This window comes from Molossus molossus, unplaced genomic scaffold, assembly GCF_014108415.1.
Source record: "Molossus molossus isolate mMolMol1 unplaced genomic scaffold, mMolMol1.p scaffold_m16_p_14, whole genome shotgun sequence".
Lineage (NCBI taxonomy): Eukaryota > Metazoa > Chordata > Mammalia > Chiroptera > Molossidae > Molossus > Molossus molossus.
This window is the reverse complement of record NW_023425349.1, coordinates 70,212,763-70,224,924: the sequence shown is the minus strand read 5'-3', so window position 1 is coordinate 70,224,924 and position 12,162 is coordinate 70,212,763. Positions and strand designations below refer to the sequence as shown.

General features: G+C 39.5%; 1 protein-coding gene across 3 annotated transcripts in view; it reads right to left on the bottom strand.

The window, feature by feature from the left end:
- The window catches only part of DENND4C (DENN domain containing 4C), a 131,402-nt gene extending 119,984 nt beyond the window's left edge, over window positions 1-11,418 (bottom strand). For 2 of the 3 annotated variants that reach the window (XM_036260968.1, XM_036260971.1), the window contains exon 1: window positions 10,281-10,420. The gene's annotated coding sequence lies outside the window, so the exon portion shown is untranslated. Of the gene's footprint in view, window positions 1-10,280; window positions 10,421-10,865 lie in introns of those variants that run through there. The other variant, XM_036260970.1, reaches the window with a different exon arrangement.
- Between the last annotated feature and the right edge of the window lie 744 nt (window positions 11,419-12,162).

Genomic DNA, 12,162 nt, shown 5'->3' with positions numbered 1-12,162 from the left:
GTTGCGGTTTGTCCCTGGCCCCAGTTGGGGTTGAGTGGGTACCAACCACTCGACGTGTCTGTCTCACATCGATGTTTCTCTCTCTCTTCCTCCCTCTCCCCCTCCTGCTCTATCTGAAGATAAGCAAAAAATGTCCTTGGGTGAGGATAAAATAAATAATAAATAAAAAGTACTACTCTCTCCAAAAAAAAAAAAAAAAAAAATGAGTGGAATCTGTAAAACTACATCAAAAGGAACTATAAAGAGGCACTCTAGTTGATAAAATAGTTTCCCATATGGATTTGAGTTAACAATTCTGAATCTGCTATATATGTATACTAGAACTGAACAATTACATAAATGGATGTTGAATGGTGGGAGCCCGGTTTCTCACTATCAAGAGTAGGAATTTACAGATAAGAGGAGGAGGCTAGGATGATCTATGTAGTAATGGATTAAAGTTGGAAACTCAGTATGAATTCATATTTAGCTTAAATACAGATGTTACAAATAGAAAGATCTATAGACATGCATATAATTGACTAATATACACATTATATTTCCTTGTTCAATCAGCTGAGAAAGCCTAGAAGCAATTACACCTCAGTAGAGTAGCAATCAGCACACCTAGCATGCAGATCTTGGTTTCTAATACCATTCTCCAATAAAAGGAACCAAGGCTCCTTGAAGAAATGGGTGATTATGGAGCTGGGGCAGGTAATATACAAAATGAGTGTGGAGCATTTTTTAGTGCCAGAAAGTAAGTGCTCAAAATATAAGCAAACAAACCCACAGTGATGGGTATCTGTTAAAGAAGCACAGGAGCCAACTGAAAGAGTTCTCAATAGCCAATGCTAGAATAATTTAGGAAATAAAGTAGTACTGGATTATTGCCTAAAGTATGAAATAGATATCTATAAGTCTATACTGATATAAATGAATGATATGAATAAATAAATGAAGGAAAGAGAAAAATAGCCATGCAAAATAATTCCAATAACTTACATAGATACTCCGCCTTCAAAAAATGAGTACGTATAATTCCCTACCGCTGAAGTGTGAAATGAGCTTCCTTCCAAAGAGTAAAGAATGGAAAAGAGGAAGAAGGGAATAACTTTATAGTGGAGAAAAATTACAAACACTACCCCCCAGCCAGGTAATCAAGATCAGCATCAAAGTCATAAATCATGTTGACAAATGTACTGATATGATGTGATGAAAACAGCACTTTACCTCTGTGATTCACCTCACAAATACCCATATCCCCAGTCTAATCCTAAGAAAAATATCAGAGAAATTCTAATAGAGGAAGGGACATCCTACAAAATGCCTAACCAGTACTCCTCAAAACTGTCATGGTCATCAAAAACAAGGAAAAGAGAAACTGTCACACCCAATGGTAGCCTAAGGAGACATGACAACCAAATGTAATGCAGTATATCTGGATGGGGCCCTGGAAGAGAAAAAAAGACATTAGGTGAAAACCAAGAAATCTGAGCCCTCGCCGGTTTGGCTCAGCGGTTGGAGCATCGGCCTGCGGTACAGAGAGACCAGGGTTCGGTTCCCGCTAAGGGCACGTACCTCGGTTGCAGTTTGTCCCCGGCCCTGGTTGGTCGTGCGGGTGGCGACCACTCGATGTGTCCCTTCACATCGATGTTTCTCTCTCTCTTCCTCTCTCTCCCTCCTGCTCTATCTGATCAAAAAATGGAAAAATGTCCTCGGGTGAGGATAAAAAAAAAAAAGAAAACCAAGAAATCTGAATAAACTATAGACTTCAGTTAATCATATTGTATCAATATTGGTTCATTAATTAGTATATGTTAATAATAGGAGAGCCCTGGCCAGTTCTGCTCAGTGGTTAGAGCATCAGTCTGTGGACCAGAGAGTCCCAGGTTCGGTTCCCGCTAAAGGCATGTACCTCAGTTGAAGTTTGTCCCTGGCCCTGATTGGGGTCATGTGGGTGGCAACCACTCAGTGTGTCTCTCTCACATTGATGTTTCTCCCCTCCCCCCCCAAAGTAAATGCAAAAATATCCTCGAGTGAGGATAAATAAATTAATTAAATAATAGGAGAAACTGGATCTGGCATATAGGGAACTCTCTGTAAAATCTTCTCAATTTTTCTGTATATCTAAAACTGTTCTAAAAATATAGCCTATTTTCAAAAAGGTACAAGAATTGAAAAAGATTTAACATGCAAATTTTAATCATAAGAGAGCTAGATTGGCCATATTAATAATAAGCACAGAAAAACTTCAGAGCAGGAATAAAAACATTTCATAACAACAATAAAATAGTTGATTCATGAAGGCATAACAATACTAAATATGTATTCATCTAACAAGGAAGTGTCAAAGTCTATGAAGCAAAAACTGACAAAAATAAAGGAGAAACAAAAAGATCTACAATTAAAGAGATCAGCCCTGGCTGGGGAGCTCAGTTGGCTAAGAGCATCATCCTGATACACCAGGGTTGCAGTTTCAATCCCCAGTCAGGGCACATACAAGAATCAACCAATGAATAAAAAATAAAAATAAACTTTATAAAAAAAATAAAGAGGGTTCAACACTCCTTAGTCAGTAATTCATAGAAAAATTATGCAGAAAATCAGTTAGGATACATAAAATTTGAAGAACACTATCAACTAACTTGACATATTGAAATTTATAGAACACTACACTCAACAACAGCAAAACAGAAACTCATTTCGAGTACATACAGGAAATTCACCAAGATATACCATATGCTGGCCCATAAAACAAGCCTGAATAAATTTAAAAGAATATAAATCATACAGAACATGTTCTCTGATCACAATAGAATTAAATTTGGAATCAATAACAGAAAGATAGCTTATTAAAATATCTGAGTATTTAGAAATTAAACAATTCTCTTATAAATAACCCATGGATCAAAGAGGAAATCACTAGAGAAATCAGAAGATAATGTCTTAATGAAAATAACTGAAATCAACTTGTGAGATATAGCTAATGCAGTGTTTAGAAGAAAATGTATAGCTTTGAGCACTTACATCAGATAAAAGGAAAGCCTTTCATCAATAATCTAAGTGATCAATTTAAGATGCTAAAAAAAGAAAAACATTAAACCAAGAGTAAGTAGAAGGCAAAAATTAAAAGCAAATATAAATAAAATTGAAAATGGATGAGAAATAGCAAAAGAAATCAATTTAAGTCAAGAAAAAAGCAAGAGGGAATTACTAATTAAAGAAGGTATATTGTTACAGATCCTTCAGAAACTAAAAATATAACACAGGAATATTATAAACACTTTCATGCCAATAAATTCAACAACTCAGATGAAATCTAAGGATTGCCAATAACCACCAGAAAAAAGAAGCAAGGAAGGATTCTTTCCTGCAGCCTTCATTCATAGGGAGCAGACCCCTGTTGACACCTTGATTTCACACTTCTAGTTTCCAGAACTGTAATAGAATACATTTCTGTTGCTTTAAACTACATGGTTTGTGGTGATTTAAGGCAAGCCTAGGGAAACTACTACACAACATGAATATTTTAGATGTAGTGGAATAAAAAATGTATTAAATTTGATGCCACGTGCTATTTCTAAGTATGGGGCTCCTAGAAAACTTAAAATTACATATGTGGTTTACATTTTATTTCTAGTGAATAGCACTCATCTAGCCAGCAGCAATAAGGTAAGAAAAAGGAAAAGGTATACTGATTGGAAATGAAGAAGCAAATCTGGCTTTCTCCTAAGGAATCTACATAAAAGCTACTAGAATTAAAAAGTGAATTTAGGGGGATGTGGTGGTGGGATGGGGAGGAGGGTGTCTAGGGGGGAAAAAGGAGAAACATCTGTAACAAAAATGATTTACTAAAAATTGGGGAAAAATGTGAATTTAGTAAGGTGAACAGAATACAAAATCAATATACAAAAGTATCAACTATTAACAATTGGAAAAAGAAACTTCAAAATATAGTATCATTGACAAAAGACAGTATCAAAAAACATGAAATACTTAGGGATTAATTAAATATGTGCAGGATCTATAAAATGAAAATACTGCAGAAAAAAATAAATAAAAAGACCCAAATAAATAGAGAGATATGCTACATTAAAGTATCAGAAGACTCAATATAACTAGGATGTTAACTCTCCCCATATGCTTTTTGTAGATACTGATGGTCTTATTTGACAATTTATATGAAAATGCTACAGATCTAAAATAATAAAAACAATTCTGAAAAATAGACAACGCTGAAGGACAAACACATCCTAATTCTAAGACTTGCTATAAAGTAATAGTAATCAAAACAAGGCAATATTGGTATGAGGATAAACATACAAACTAATGGAACAGAAAAAGAGACCAGAATAGACCAACACTAAGAAAAAGTAAAAAGGAATCAGATTGCATATAACTTTCAAACTAGTAAGGGGAGGGAAGAAGAAAAGGAGGAAGGGGAAAGTTTTACAAAATAAAATAAAAAGGTGCTATGATAACAACTCATCTCCCTAACCAGATAGTGTGATTAGGAGAAATCTGTCAGAAAAAGTTAACATGTATATGGAATGGCACATGCAAGAGCTGTAAGGGAAAGAACCGGAAAGTAGGCTGGTGTAATGGATGCACAAAAAGCAAGCAGAAGATAAGGCTAAAGAGATTGTTTTGAAGACAGAGAAAAATATTTGTATGATATAATAGCTCTCAATTTTTTTTTTTTTTTTTTTTGCCCATCCCTAACATTTCTATTCTCAATTCTCACCAAATGGCTTCAAGCTGCTCTCTCAATCCATCCTTCACAATAGTGCCAAAGATATTTAACAGCTTAAAATCATTAAATGGCTCTCTGTTCTTCACAATGTATGGTCTCAATTTCTTATTTGACTCTTAAGACCCTTCATGCATAGCTTACTCCTCACTTTCCTCTAAAACTACCTGTGCCCAAACACTAAATGACTTGCATTTAAATAAAATCCACCCTTCTTTCATTACTTTGTGCCTTTTCACATCATTCTTTGAGTTTTAAATCAAATATCTCCTACTATTTCTAATTCATACAATTAGGTATTTCCCTCTTCTCATAGCATAGTTTGCTCTATTCTAATTGTGTTGTGTTGTACTTATGGTGCTTATTTATAAAACTGTCTATAGTAGTAGACTTTCATGTTCAGTCTGTATGTTATTCACCTTTTTATCCCTAGCAAACAGCATGGTACCTATTTAATAATTTTTCATAATTTAAAAGATGCTCATAACTCTTAAGCTTTTAGTATTTAAGCATCCCTAATTAAGATATAAATTAAGTCCGGCTGGTATGGCTCAGTGGTTGAGCATCACCCCATGTATCAAGAGGTCGCAGGTTCAATTCCCAGTCAGGACACTTGCCCAGGTGTGGGCCCGATCCCCAGTGGGAGGCATGCAGGAGGTGGCCAATCGATGTTCTCTCTCATTGATGTTTCTATCTCTCTCTTCCTTTCCCTTCCTCTCTCTCTAAAATCAATAAAGGGAAAAAAATTTTTTTTAATATATAAATGAAGTGCTCATATACTATTTTAAAAAACTAGCCCAAAGATCTGGAAACAGCCCAAGTGTCCATCAATAGATGAGTAGATGAAAAAGCTGTGGTACATATACACAATGGAATACTATGCAGCTCTAAAAAAGAGAGATCTCTTATCCATTGAAAAGACATGGAGGGTCCTGGAGAGTATTATCCTAAGCAAAACAAGGCAATCAAAGAAAGACAAATATCACATGATCTCACTTCTTTGTGGAATATAATGAACAAAATAAGCTGAGGAACAAAACAGACCCTGAGATATGGAAATAGGGTGCAGACTGACAAACCTCAGAAGAAGTGGGCGAGGGGGGAGGGAAGAGATAAACCACAGAACTTATATGTATGTATGCATAAACAAGAACACAGACAATAATGTTGGGGGGGGGGGTTGGGATTGGGAGGAGGGTATCTATCAATGGAGGAAAAAAGGAGAAACATCTGTAACAAAAATAAATAAATAAACATTATAAAAAATATATATAAGTATCATAAAATATGGAAAAAAAAAAAAACTATCCCAGCCCTTGTGGCTCAGTGGATTGAGCATTGTCCCACGGACTGGGAGGTCCAGATTCAATTCCCAGTCAGGGCACAAGCTCCAGTTCCTGGCTCAATCCCCAGTAGGGGGCATGCAGGAGGCAGTCGATTGATATTTCTCTTACACTGATGTTTCTGTATCTCTCTCTTCCTCTCTCTAAAAAAAAATTCAATAAAAACATATTTCAAATAAATAAAATTTTAATAGATTCAAGGAATCCCTTAAAATATGTTAGATTTTTTAAAATCCTATAAAATGACTTTTCTGCAAGTCAAAGATTATAAATCTAGATTTGTAAATATAAGGTTTGGTTGAAATGTGTTAGAAACATATACCCCACAATACTACCATAAGAATCTAGAATTCTTATGAGAATATTACTTATTATATTGTAAAAGTAAAATTAATAAGACAGAAACTTGTAACAAGTCAGTCACAGGAAAATTATGAATTTATACTTTGATTCCTACTCAATGAATTTAAGTCAATACTATGCACACCTACAGTTTTTCACCTTGCTTTAATTCAGTTCTCAATTAAAAACTATATTATAGGAGCCCCAATGATCCACTGCAAAGTAGTTCAAAACATGCTTCCTTTTTCAGAGGTGAGGGGTTAGAAGTATAAATTGATAGTCACAGGGATATAAACTACAGCATAGGAAATATAGTCAGTAATATTGCAATAATTATGTATGGTGCCAGGTGGGTCCCAGAAATATCAGGTGGAACATATTGTAGTTTATGACTGTCTAACCAGTACACTGGACACCTGAAACTAATACAAAATAATACTGAATGTAAACTATAATTGAAAAAATTTTTTTAAATTACAGAAAAAAAAATCTTTACTTTTTCAAAGATGTAAAAAAGTAATTTGTCTTGGACATTATAATAGCAAAGTGATTTCATTATAGTATTATTTTAATAAAAAAGTGGAATTACTAAAATGTCAAAAGATAGGAAAGGGTTAAATAAAATGTGGCAGTAAAACTTCTACAAAACCGTAAGATATGCAGCACCAGGGAAAACATGTTATGTTTAAAAAAACAATTCTATGAACATTAACAACAGAATTATAAACAAGTATAGATAGACAGTATATTACACCAATATATTATGCAAGTATACTAACCACTATGCTGTACCCCTGAAAGTAATACAAAATACTGAGAAAAAAGAAAATAAACAATATTAAATAGAGATAGAGAGAGACAGAGAGAGAGATAGCGCAGCCCTGGCTGGGTAGCTTAGTTGGTTAGAACATCATCAGGACACACCAAGGTTGTGGGGCTCAGTTCTCAGTCAGGGCACATACAAAAATCAACCAATGAATCCACATAAATAAGTGGAACAACAAATCAATGTCAGTCAGTCTGTCTGTCTGACTCTCTCTCTCTCTCTCTCTCAAATCAACAGGGTCAATGGGGGGAAACAGGGGGAGAGCTGTAATACTTTCAACAATAAAGATACATTTAATTTTTTAAAAAATAAGAAACATATTATGCAAATACAATAGAATTAAAGTACAGAAAAGTATAAAGATAATTAAATTTTTTCTTTTGAATTTTCTTTTATCGTGTTATATTCTTTTCCATTAAAAAGATTTTCAAATACCATATTTGGATCTATTATTCCTACTTACATAAGTACTATGTAAGAGTATAGGTAGAAAAAAATTAAAGTTTATAAACTTCATAATTTTGTCCCATAAAAGTACCGTTTTAACTTTTTAAATTTATTTATTTTTATTTTCTCATTGTTGACAATATTATAGATTTGGTCCATTCCTTCCCCCTTTACTCCCCCTCCACCCAGCCCCCACCCTACCCCAGGCCTTTACCACATTATTGATTTCAAATAATAATGCTAAAGACCTACTGTTTCACATCAACTGTACTATTTACAACTCTTTCTCCAAGTTTTAATTTTTATAAAGGGATCTCCAATTCCAGCAAGGTACCCCATTATTACAAGTCTGTCAAACTGACAATCTGAAAGAGGTACAAATTGTGGCACCAGCATAGAGAAGATAAAATTTTAATCCATGTATTATTATGAAAGCTTATTTGCCCTTATTATCAAAGTTTCAGTAAACATATTATATTGGAAATTCAAATTAGAACAGAAATTCCATTTTGCAAATCGTAAAGACCAATGAGACAACCTGTCTCTCTGACTCAGCAGCTTTCTTTTTTACTTTACAACCTGTACTTAAGTTGCAAGGATAAAACTGAAACCTAACTTTCAAACTGAGCAGCAAAGCCAATGCGAAATCATTATCTGTCTTAGCAACAAACTCCAATGAAAATACAAAATGTTTTGGTCTTTAACTGGGAGATATATAAAAAGCGAAGGTACCTTGGTTGGGTTATTATTCATCATGCAAAATCCCTATGTATAGCTACAAATTAGCTTTTATTGTAGATACTTAACATGCTTCTTTACAGAGAATACTTCAAACCAGTAACTTCCAAGTCTGGCACCATGGATTGTTATAGTCTACACACCACTGCAGATCCTTGTAATTTACATTTGCTTTTTAAGAACAACTCTGCTGCCAGTTTCTTCAGCTGAAAGCTCAAATTTATACTACAAAATACTATATTTACTCTTGACAACAGAATGCACTAATTTACAAATTATTCAAGAGTAAAATACTCCAAAATACAACTTCAACACTTCTAACATCATAGATTTTCTACTGTCCAAATTAACAAGTCTAAACAGTAGTGCACTACTAAGTGAGGCATTATCAGTTCACTAAAATCAGTAATACAAAAGATCAGATAGTGATCCAAATGTTCACAGGAGATAACCAACGAGGAGAAAGTGTAGACAGCGTTTGCCATTACTAGAAAAAGTAGTCAAAGCAACCTATATGAGAGGCTTCCTCCTAAATACAAATTGAAGTTCATTTCTGAGTTCCCAGTCCCACACCAAGAAAGCAGTTGACCAACTTTGTAAGTGTAATACCAAGAAAATAAAATATAGGTGTGTTTTTTTCATGGTTATATTGATCAAGAAAAGGTGTTAAGGCTCAGAGATGTTTTCCTTTTGCAGCTAATTTTGCTCTTGTCACGTGTACACATTTCAGATAGTTGTTTAATACACATGGTCACCTCAAATCAAATATTTGAAAACCTGGCGCTTCTAGCACTAATATTCTCCCCTATCTTATTATATATATCACCTTCTAAACCGGGAGACCGAAAGGGAAGACCTTCTTCTACCGTAAATTGGGGCCTAGGAAGAACGCCCTGAATTTGCACACAATTAAGAAGGCAATTTCAATTAAGCAGTCCATTTTTCAGACTGCAAGGCATGACCATCTCTCTCAGGCAAAAACACACAGACATCTGAGAGTTCATTACTGGAGATAACACTTTCCCTCACGTTTGCACAAGTTACTGCGATAATTGCCCTAAATTTTGCCGTGCGAAATACACACATAATGGGGGGGGGGTACTATTTAAAAACTGGGTCATTCCTTATTTGCTCTAATGAGGCATGGTCTTCGGGAGAGAAACAGGTCTATGAAGCAGAAAACGGGAGGAAAAAACCACAGCATCTTCAATACTGAGAAGTTACATTACAGTTCTTTACGAAAGCAGTAGGGGATCATCAGTTGGTTTTGTGTTTAGTCACTCGGAGTTGACTGGAACCTGCCTTTCTAAAAGTTCTCTCCAACAAAGAAGTCCTGAGGAACCGCCAAGGTAAGGCAGAGGAGGAAATGCTCTCAATACACCTGCGACACCTGCGACACCTGCCCGTGCCCCCAGTTCTCGCAGGCTGAGTCCCGCGGCCCTTCCGGAGAATCGCTAGCTCCCCGCCCAAAGTCCCCCATCCCTGCCCCTGCCCCTGCCCCCACCCAGGCGGCAGGCGCCCCGATAGTCCCGGGGCCCAGACTCCTCGCGCTTCCATGCAAGTGGTTCTCGGGAGCCGGGCGGCGGCGCCGGGAGGCTCTTCCTGGCACAGCCTGTGCCCCATCACACCCCGCAGGCTCCGGGGACTCTCCGCCCCCGGAAACCGCGGGGAAACTAGGCCGGGGACGCCAACTCCGGCCACTCTCCGCCTCCTCCGCGACCCCCCGCAGATCGGCCTTCGGAACTCCCCACCCCGGAGTCGCTACCTGCCCAGTGCCCTCCCCGCACGAGCGCGCGGGCCCGGACGGGGCGCGCTGGGATCCTCTGCAAAAGGCCCTCCGCCGCAGCCTCACCTGCCGCCGGCTCCTCCCTTCAGCGCCACCCGGGCACAGCACCTTCCTAGGGCATGAAAGCACCGGCTTCGCGGCCTGGGCGCCCTTGGCAGGGACGGGCAGGGACCGGCGGGGAACTTGCTCTCGCGGCCGCCGCCGCCGCCGCCGCCACGGCCGTCTCTGCGCCTGCGCCACCTCACGGGCTGGGTCTCGAGGGGCGCTGCATGCTGCGAGGGGTAACGGCCCGGAGCGCGAACTCGCGCCGGCGCCTCTGCTAGGCGGAGGCCGGCCGTGCAGGCGGCGGGTCGCCTAGGAGCTGCCCTCAGCACGGCCGTCCAGACAGCTGACGGCCATGTTTCTGTTCCCTTTTTCTTTTTTTTTTCCTCCCCTCCTTCCGCCCCTTTCCACAGAACAGCACTTTCCTACCCTCCTCCCTCTCCTTTTCCTACTGCGGGGGCGGGTGGAAAAGGGCGTGGGGGAGGGGTGCGGCAGGGAAGGGCGGGGGCGGGGCAGCGCTCGGGCCCCGCCCCCGGCGAGGGAGGAGGCCGCGCGGCCACTGCTCCAACCCCCCGCCCACCGCGACCCCCGCGGGCGCTGGGTACCCACCAGCTCAGCGAGCCTGCGAGCCCCTCTTCCGCGTCCGAGCTGCGGGTCACGAGCAAACAGCTGGGGAGAAAGGGCCCAGGACGCTGCTTTGCACCCCTTCCTGCGGGGCCCAGACTCTGTTTGCTGTGAGTTTATTGCTTTGGCTTCAGGCAGGTGGCGGCTGCTCCTCGGGTGTTTCAAAGACGCGTAAAGTGACGCCGAATCGCTCAAAGTCACTGAGAAGCGTGCCGGGAGGGATGCAGGTCTCTGGACAAGAAGATTCCTTTCCAGGGTGGGAGTTGGAATTTCCAAACGTGATTGTGGGCCTCGGAGACCGAAGACAGACCCGCCGACTGGCGCTTCCAGAAGTCCCTTCCCGGCCGCAGCGCCCCATGAGAGTCCTTGGCCGCGCTCCGCGTCGCCACCGCGGCCGAGATTTCAGAATGGGAACCCAGAATGTGGAAATCGCTTATTTAAATAATCAGTGCTCTCCTACCTCCTTAATAAGTGTAGCTTCCTTATCTGCACGGACGCATGCACGGTCGTTAAGCCCTAATGCAAATTCTGCGAGATTTTTTTGACAACGGTTTGGAAGTCCTTACAGTAAATGAAAAAGAAGCAAATGGTTTGAAACAAATCAGAACTTTTACCCTTTGACCAAAATAAGTAAATAAATTGGCGAGTGACTTCACAGATTCCACTGGTAAGATTGGTGCATGTCTAATGAGTATTTGTGCATATCTAATGAGTATTCACATATAATGACCGTTTTCCTGAGAGTTACTGTCTCACTCAATCTATATTTTTGACAATAAATATGAGATTAGACCTCGGTCATGAGGGCCCTGTTGTCAGTTTACTTCTAAAGTTTGTTGCATGTATGGATAATTTGAATTTTGTAGCCAACAGCAGAAACTATTTTCCTAACCACATTAGCAATTAGAATCCATTCAGTAGAAGTGCACAGCAGCAGAGATAAGGCTTATTTAGTAATATTTTGAAGTCGGTTTGAGCCTATTGGAAACCAATCTTTGACATTGACAATCTAGACAGAAGTTTAATGCTGAGAAATTTAGCTTGTGGACTTCTTGTCGTTCCTTTCTCAATGTCAAATTAATTAATAGTTTTAAGCCCTGGCCAGTTTGGCTCAGCGGTTAGAGCGTCGGCCTGCGGTCCGGAGAGACCCGGGTTCGGTTCCCGCTAAGAGCACGTACCTCGGTTGCAGTTTGTCCCCGGCCCTGGTTGGTCGTGCGGGTGGCGGCCACTCGATGTGTCCCTTCACGTCTATGTTTCTCTCTCTCTCTCCCTCCCACTCTAT